The sequence below is a fragment of the Panthera onca genome, chromosome C1 (assembly GCF_046562875.1).
Source record: "Panthera onca isolate mPanOnc1 chromosome C1, mPanOnc1 haplotype 2, whole genome shotgun sequence".
Taxonomy (NCBI): Eukaryota; Metazoa; Chordata; class Mammalia; order Carnivora; family Felidae; genus Panthera; species Panthera onca.
Window position 1 is genome coordinate 44441723 of NC_138346.1, and position 9609 is coordinate 44451331.

At 39.4% G+C, this 9609-nt stretch overlaps 1 long non-coding RNA gene and 1 pseudogene across 1 annotated transcript in view; both read left to right on the forward strand.

Moving 5' to 3' along the window:
* LOC144617142 (uncharacterized) overlaps positions 1-5459 on the forward strand; it is a 38356-nt gene extending 32897 nt beyond the window's left edge. The window contains exon 3 of the long non-coding RNA XR_013557220.2: positions 3811-5459. This is a non-coding gene — a long non-coding RNA (uncharacterized LOC144617142). The remainder of the gene's footprint in view (positions 1-3810) is intronic.
* LOC132674126 (small nucleolar RNA U13) lies at positions 4654-4763 on the forward strand (annotated as a pseudogene).
* Positions 5460-9609: the final 4150 nt, after the last annotated feature.

A 9609-nucleotide genomic window follows, 5' to 3' on the forward strand; every position in this document is an offset into this window, starting at 1 on the left:
AGCAGAAGAACAAGAGAAAGTGTTTTTAAAAGAACAGCTTTTGGGGTGCCTGAGCAGCTCAGTCAGTTAACCTTCTGACTTCCGCTCAGGTCATGATCTCCCAGCTCGTGGGTTCGAGCCCTGCATTGGGTTCTGTGCTGACAGCTCAGAGCCTGGAGCCTGCTTCGGATTCTGTGTCTCCCTCTCTCTCTCTCTTCCCCTCCCCCACTCAGTCTCTGTCTCTCAAAAATGAATAAATGTTAAAATAATAGTTTTTGTTAAAGATAGCGAATGTATTGTTTTCTGTGCTATCTGCAGCTGGGGTTAGAGCCTCTGAAAAGTAACTTTCTGAGGCTCCAGTTGCTTTGTATCATTCAGACCAGCTAGGGGTGTAGGATGTAGAGGTGTGAAGATGACACTCAGCCATGGGAGAGGGCGGGGGCCGCTGTGCTGCTGCAAACTCTCCATGTTGGTCAGGAAGGCACCATAGAGCTGACTGTTGCCAAAGACATGTCTCCCAAGTAATTGGGGAATGGGTCTGGGATTCGGGAGGCAGGAGACCTTGGAGGAGGTCAGTGAGCTTGAGGGGACGGCTTGCCTAAGGGACACCGCAAATAGGCCCATGTGCCATCTTTGTCATACTTGCTATATAGGTCACAGACACCTACTCTTGGAAAGCTTCCAGTGTAGTCCCTGATGCATAAAGAGCTGTGAACACCTGGCTTATATCAGTTGGATAATTTTACATAACTCCCACATAGCCAAGTAAATCAACACAAAATTGGAGACCAGGCACCTAACATAAAAGATGCAGAATCTAAAAGCAAGTAAGAATTAAAGTTAAAATCCTTAAATGCAATAGTAATATTCACACTGTTCCTATTTACTGGTATTTAACATATTATAATAAAACAGTAGCAAATATGGAAAAACATGATGGACAATTTATAGGCCAGAAAGTGTATATTTTTACCAGAACTCACTCATCTGAAATTATAGGCATTTCAAGAGTTTAACCTGTGATATTCTGGGCCTGCCATCTATCCAGAAGAAAATAAAAAGTTAGCCTGAGACTGTCTGTTTTTTTGTCCACTTAATGCCAAATAGTGAAGTGATAAGAAACAGAATTCTCACCACCTATTTTAATCTTATAATATTATATGTCTGGCTTTTTAAAAACCCAGTCTCCCTTTTGTAGATTCCCTCTCTTCTAGTCTTTTTTTAGTCCTGCATTTAGAGATGGAGAAAACATTACTTTTGTGATAATCTTCACTAATATCAAAATAATAGAGAAAAGATTCATCACAGCACAATTTTAAAAGAAATACATCTGATTTTACTGCAAAAACAAAATCTGCTAAAAACTGGCATAAATCCTTGCTCACAGTCAGTGTTCAATAAATGATGTTGAAATAAATTCTGGAAGGAAAGTCCTGGAGTGCTACCACCAAGAAACAAACACACACACAAAACCCCTCATCCTTTGTACTGTTTTCCTCTCCTTTGGAAGTAAAATACAAGTCAAGATAAGATATAAACACTGAATAAGGGCGTATTCCTTAAGCTTCAGATTAAGGTATATTAATTCTGGTCACATTTACTTAAGATATTAGGTTCGGTCATAAGGTTACTTGGTAAGGTCAGTGTTGTATCAAAGTATAATTTTGCTACTTGCAAAATATTTTAAGACTGTGTGGCAAAATGTCAAAGTGGATCTAGGTAACTATGCCTCAATTACATTCAGATTAAAAATAATTTCTCTCCTAACAAGTAGACGAAGTGGGTTCTTTGAGAAGTGCAGTTAAAAAAAAAAAAAAAAGTTAGTCTGCTAAAATGTATCTTCAGCAATGTATCAAAGTGGTTTGCAAAGTTTGGGGGAAAACCAGAGCACTACTTGATGCTATTACAAGGGGAAGGCCAGCGGTGACACAAGTTGTGAAAACAACAAATGAATCAACAGCATTCTTCAAGGCAAATGCTTGAATCCATGAAGACATGCTGTAGAAAGTGGTTATGAGTTACAGTTTAAAATAATATTTGCAATATTTGGCTTGTTTGGAATGACAGCAGCTTCCTAAAAACACTTATAAGCATCTTCGAATAATTTCCATAAATAGAGTAGCCCTGAGAATAAGTATCTGAATCCTAGAGAAAAGCCTCATGTTACTCACTCTCTGTCTTCCTTTGCTCTCTCTAAAGATCCTTATCTCAGCCTGAAGTTTTCAACCAAGGGAGATTTTTGTCCCCCAGGAGACATTTGGCAATGTTCAGAAATATTTTTGGATGTCAGGGGAGATGGGGGTGCAGGTAAAGAGAAGGGGGAGATAGCACTGGCTGCTGGTAGGTGAACCGAGGCATGCTCACAAACATCCTACAATACACAGGACAGCCCCAGAATAAACAATTAACTGACCAGGGGCACCCGGGTGCCTCAATTGGTTAAACTTCCGACTTCGGCTCATGTCATGATCTCGAAGTTCCTGATTTCCAGCCCTCCGTTGGGCTGCCTGTTGTCAGCACAGAGCTTCTGTCTCCCTCTCTTTCTGCTCCTCCTCCTCCCCTCTCTCTCTATGTCTCTCAAAAATGAACACTAAAAAAAAAAAAAAAAGACTTAACTGACCCCAAATATCAGTAGTTCAGAGATTGAGAAACACTGGCCTGGAGACATAAACGGGGCGGGTGTGTGTGTGTATGTGCACAGTACTGGCACACAAACAGAACACATCCATACTTGAACTCTAAGAGCCCTTTGAAACCCACATAAACTGGTGGCCTTACAGATCAGCAGTTCCAGTAAAGAAATTCTACTTTCAAACTAGATGTAAGGCAAGCTCAGAAAGGATTTTCTTATTCTTCGCTCCACCCCAACTCCTCAAGTAAAATGTCTAAAGAAAGCATTGTGATAAACAATTAGAGGGATTGTTGATTTTATTCTAAGGTTTTAGAACTGTGGCTGAGCCTTAGCCTGGGATTCTCGACTGCTGTATGGGGCACCTCTACGAGGGTTTTCCTTCTGTAGTGAAAGTTTTAACTGTCTATTTCAGCAGTGACTGACACATGAGCATTCTTTGTGTTATTCCTTTCGGTTGATGTCCATTTTTTCTTCTTACCCTCCAAGCCCTTATTCAAGGCAGCAGGAAATTTTCAGGCAGCGTGTTTCCTTTCTCAAGAGTTGCTCTGTGGATGATGATGAAGTCTTTAGTATTCACAAGATTTACAGGACTTCAGCATAATTTTATTTTCACAAACCACTGATCACTTATGGCAAGTACTTTTTCTCTCTTGAAAACCATACTGCACACTGCCATTTCCTCATCCAGGCCCCTGTCTCTCTGGCCAAAGCTCTGAAGTGACTGTATTCTTCAGTATGGTCTCCCTGAGACAAGTCACCAACCACCCCTTTTATGAACACTACCATCCACAGTAAACCCACTTGAAAAGGGTTTTGGCCTAAGTCAAACTTCAACCAGCATCAGAGGCTTGCAGACGCAACTGACAGATAACTGGAAACGTCAGTCATGTTGGTAGATACCACACAAGAAATTTCAAGCAGGTAAAGAAAGCCCCATTTAGCAAAACCACCTACCAGCATCCTTCAAACAAACAAAACGACAAAAGAAAAAAATTAGCAGTAACCCATATAATTAATCTGTGCAAAATAACACGATTAATGTATTCATAGTAACAATCATAGAATGCTAGGCTGGAGGGGACATTCTGTACTGCTTAGGGGAGCTATGTGATGTACTAATGCCAACATCTTGCTTTCTCTGTCTCTGTCTCTGTCTCTGTCTCTGTCTCTCTCTCTCTCGTTTTATTTTGGTGATGAAGAAACAAAGGCTTAAGGAAGGGAAGTGACTTGACCAAACTCATACCGGTTGCTGGGCAAAGTCAGAACCGGAAACACAAGGTACGTCGTCTTCTGTGTATGTAAAAGGCTGAAAACACAAAAGACTGTGGTATTTATATGCATTTGTGTCCAATTTGTTTCTAGTACTTTTCTTCCCCCACTCTTATCTTTTCACCCAAATTTCCCAACTCCTCACATAGACTATTTTGGAAATTAGAAAACATTTTTAATGCAAATAATGCCTTTTTTAAAAAAGTTGTAAACACCCACAACATCTTTATGCTTAGTGACTTGATGCCAACTATATATACTTATGGGTGGATGGGTATCTGGATCTATAAGTGGCATTTGTATATTCATATACATTTGTATACCAGATTTCCAAATCTAGTTGTTTTCCCCCACCTTCCGGAAAGAAAGCATCCCTGACATTTTGATAGCATAGCCATATCTGTACAGTTCCATCATGGCAGTTTGCATTACATACTTGTTTGTGGTAAAGGCAAAAATAAATCTTGATAGTTTTCTTCCGTTGATACTTTACCATCTTTTGCTAGGGAAGATGAAAGCATAAGCAATCAGTGCTCTTCTGTGGAAGGGAAGAAGAGTTAGTTAGATCTAAATAAAAATAAGCAGCATCTCAGGCTTGACAAACTTTTCTAGAGAATTCTTTTTTCCCATACTCTGCAGAGAGCCCCTAGCATGGAGCATGTGTCTGCCAGCTAATAGATGTGTCATGCAAAACTTATTCTGTGCTTTCTCTAATCACCACCTGAAACATAGAACTAAAGCACACAATCTAATTTATTTTAATGTTTGCCCTCATACTTTAAAATAAGCATTATTTTGGAACTTTGATTGGGTCATCATGCTCTTGTGTGACATGAGTCTCTCTTAAACTTTGTTACTACCTCAGCATATTACTCGTCTGACATAAAATTAATCAATCAATTAATCAAACATTCCTTGTGAGTATACTTGGCAAGTTTTCTATTTAAACTGCACATAGAGACAAAACAAAACAAAAAACCTAGATTATTAAATGCAAAGAACAAATTAGTGGTTACCAGAGGGGAGGTGGGTAAGGGGATGGGTGAAATAGATAAAGGGGATTAAGAATATACTTACCTTGATGAGCACATGATGAGAAATGTGTAGACTTGTTGAATCATTACATTGTACACCTGACACTAATATAACACTGTATGTTAATTATACTGGAATAAAAAAATAAAAATAAATACATCTCATACCTAAAAAATAAATAAGTAAATAAACTGCATATAGGCATACATGTGAGTTTGGTTCCAGATCATTCAATGAAGCAAATATTGCAATAAAGCAAGTCAAATGAATTTTTTGGTTTCCCAGCGTATATACAAGTTACATTTACACTATACTGTGGTCTCTGTGCAATAGCAGCATCTCTTAAAAAACATTGTATACAAAGCTATCTACACATTCAATCCAATCCCAATCAAAATTGCACCAGCATTCTTCTCGAAACTAGAACAAGCAATCCTAAAATTCATATGGAACCACAAAAGGCCCCGAATAGCCAAAGTAATTTTGAAGAAGACCAAAGCAGGAGGCATCACAATCCCAGACTTTAGCCTCTACTGCAAAGCTGTAGTCATCAAGACAGCATGGTATTGGCACAAAAACAGACACATAGACCAATGGAATAGAATAGAAACCTCAGAACTAGGCCCACAAACGTATGGCCAACTAATCTTTGACAAAGCAGGAAAGAACATCCAATGGAAAAAAGACAGTCTCTTTAACAAATGGTGCTGGGAGAACTGGACAGCAACATGCAGAAGGTTGAAACTAGACCACTTTCTCACACCATTCACAAAAATAAACTCAAAATGGATAAAGGACCTGAATGTGAGACAGGAAACCATCAAAACCCTAGAGGAGAAAGCAGGAAAAGACCTCTCTGACCTTAGCCGTAGCAATCTCTTACTCGACACATCCCCAAAGGCAAGGGAATTAAAAGCAAAAATCAATTACTGGGACCTTATGAAGATAAAAAGCTTCTTCACAGCAAAGGAAACAACCAACAAAACTAAAAGGCAACCAACGGAATGGGAAAAGATATTTGCAAATGACATATCAGACAAAGGGCTAGTATCCAAAATCTATAAAGAGCTCACCAAACTCCACACCCGAAAAACAAATAACCCAGTGAAGAAATGGGCAGAAAACATGAATAGACACTTCTCTAAAGAAGACATCCGGATGGCCAACAGGCACATGAAAAGATGCTCAACGTTGCTCCTCATCAGGGAAATACAAATCAAAACCACACTCAGATATCACCTCACGCCAGTCAGAGTGGCCAAAATGAACAAATCAGGGGACTATAGATGTTGGCGAGGATGTGGAGAAATGGGAACCCTCTTGCACTGTTGGTGGGAATGCAAATTGGTGCAGCTGCTCTGGAAAACAGTGTGGAGGTTCCTCAGAAAATTAAAAATAGACCTACCCTATGACCCAGCAATAGCACTGCTAGGAATTGACCCAAGGGATACAGGAGTACTGATGCATAGGGGCACTTGTACCCCAATGTTTATAGCAGCACTCTCAACAATAGCCAAATGATGGAAAGAACCTAAATGTCCATCAACTGATGAATGGATAAAGAAATTGTGGTTTATATACACAATGGAGTACTACAGGGCAATGAGAAAGAACGAAATATGGCCCTTTGTAGCAACGTGGATGGAACTGGAAAGTGTGATGCTAAGTGAAATAAACCATACAGAGAAAGACAGATACCATATGTTTTCACTCCTATGTGGATCCTGAGAAACTTAACAGAAACCCATGGGGGAGGGGAAGGAAAAAAAAAAAGAGGTTAGAGTGGGAGAGAGCCAAAGCATAAGAGACTCTTAAAAACTGAGAACAAACTGAGGGTTGATGGGGGGTGGGAGGGAGGGGAGGGTGGGTGATAGGTATTGAGGAAGGCACCTTTTGGGATGAGCACTGGGTGTTGTATGGAAACCAATTTGACAATAAATTTCATATATTGAAAAAAAAACATTGTATATAATTAAGAAATAGTTTATCACTAGAAAATGCTAACCATTCCATCATGTGTGCCTTCAGTGGGTCCTAATTTTTTTTTTTTTTTTTTTTTTTTGCTGTTGGGAGTTCTTGCCTGGATGTTGATGGCTGCTGACTGATGAAGATAGTGGTTGCTGAAGGTTGGGGTAACTGTGGAAATCTTTTAAAATAAGACAACAGTGAAGTTTGATGCATTGATTGACTCTTCCTTTCATGAACAATTTCTCTGTAGCATGTGATGCCATAGCATTTTACCCACAGAACTTCCTTCCAGATTGGAGTTATTCCTCTCAAACTCTACTGCTGCTTTATCAAGTAAGTTTATGGAGTATTCTAAATCTTTTATTGCCGTTTCAACTATCTTTATAGCATCCTCATCAGGAGTCTATTTCATCTCAAGAAACTACTTTCTTTGCTCATCCATAAGAAGCAATTCCTCATCCATTAAAGTTTCATCATGAGATTGGTAGCAATTCAGTAACGTCTTCAGGCTCCACTTCTAATTCTAGTTCTCTTGCTATTTCCACCACATCTGCAGTTACTTCCTCAACTGAAGTCTTGAATCCCTCAAGGTCATCCATGTGGGTTGGAATCAACTTCTTCCAAACTCCTGTGAATGTTGATGTTTTGACTTCTCCCATGAATCATGAATGTTCTTACTGGCATCTAGAATGGTGAATCCTTTCCAGAAAGTTTTCAATTTACTCTGCCCAGATCCATCAGAGGAATTACTATCTAAGGCACCTATAACCTTATGAAATGTATTTCTTAAATAATAAGACTTGAAAGTCAAAATTACTCCTTGACCCATGGGCTGCAGAATGGATGTTGTGTTAGTGGGCATGAAAACATTAATCTCACTGTACATCTCCATCAGGGCTCTTGGCTTAGCAGGTACATTGTCCATGAGCAGAATTATTTGGAAGGGAGTCTTTTTTTCTGAGCTGTATGTCTCAGTAGTAGGCTTAAAATATTCAGTATATTATGTTGTAAATAAATGTGCTGTCCAGGCTCTGTTGTTCCATTTATAGAGTACAGATAGAGTAGATTTAGCATAATTCTTAAGGGCCCTAGGATCTTCAGAATGGTCAATGAGGATTGACTTCAACTTAAAGTCACCAGCTGCATTAGCCCCTAAAAGAGAGTCAGCCTATCTTTTGAAGGTTTGAACACAGACATTGATTTCTCCTCTCTAGCCGTTAAAGTCCTAGATGGCATCTTCTTCCAGTATAAGGCTGTTTCATTTACACAGAAAATCTATCACTTAGTGTAACCACCTTCACCAATTTCCTCAGCAAGATCTTCTGGAGAACTTGCTGCAGCTTCTACAATCAGTGCTTACTGCTTCACCCTGCACTTTTATGTTATGGAGACAGCTTCTTTCCTTAAACCACATGAACCAATCTCTGCTAGTTTCAAACTTTTCTTCTGTAGCCTCCTCACCTTTCTCAACCTTCACAGAATTGAAAAGAGTTAGGGCCTTATTCTGGATTAGGTTTTGCTTAAGGGAATGTTGTGGCTGGTTTGATCTTCTTTCTATCCAGACCACTAAAACTTTCTCCATACGAACAATAAAACTGTTTCACTTTCTTATCATCTGTGTGCTCACTGGAGTAACACTTTTAATTTCCTTCTAGATCTTTTCCTTTGCATTCGCAACTTGGGGAGCTGACACAAGAGGCCTGGCTCTCAGCCTGTCTCAGCTTTTGCTGTGACTTCCTCACTAAGCTTAATCATTTCTAGATTTTGATTTAAAGTGAAAGACTTACAACTCTTCTTTTCAACTAAACATTTAGAGGCCATTGTAGGGTTATTCACTGGTCTAATTTCAATATTGTTATGTCTCAGGGAGTGGGGGTGGGGCACCTGAGGAGAGGGAGGGAGACAGGGGAACAGCAGGTCGGTGGAACAGTCAAGTACACACAGCAGTCATCAATCAAGTTCATCATTATATGGGCACAGTTTGTGGTGCCCAAAAACAACTATAATAGTAACATCAAAGATCACTGATCACAGATCACCATATTTGTTATATTTAATGAAAAAGTGTGAAATATTGCAAGAGTTACCAAGATGTGACACAGACACGAAGCGAACAAATGCTATTGGAAAAGTGGTACCAATAGATTTGCCCAGTGCAGGGTTGCCTCAAACCTTCAGTTTGTGAAAAATGTAATATCTGTGGAGGGGAGTCTGGGTGGCTCAGTCGGTTAAGCGTCCGACTTCAGCTCAGGTCATGATCTCACAGCTTGTGAGTTTGAGCTCCGCGTCGGGCCCTGTGCTGGCAGCTCAGAGCCTGGAGCCTGCTTCGGATTCTGTGTCTCCCTCTCCGTCTGCTCCTCCCCCACTTGTGCTGTGTGTGTGTGTCTCTCTCTCTCAAAAATGAATAAACATTTAAAAAAAATTTTTTTAAACACAAAAATGCAGTATGTGAGAAGTGCAATAGAGCAAAAAACAAGGTATGCCTGTAGATGGTATAATACCAATTTTTACAATTGTATGAGTGTGAGCATATAGAAAGAAAGTCTAGGTGAGTATTTACCAAAATGTTAACAATGATTTGCTTTCAGTGGTAAGACTTTTCTTTATACTTGCCTATATATTTTACAACGCTTATTGAATTCTTTAATGTTTAGGAAAGTATTAACTAAAAACAAAATACTTATGTAAAAGCCTTTTCAAACGGCACTCCTTATCTCTCTGAAGCA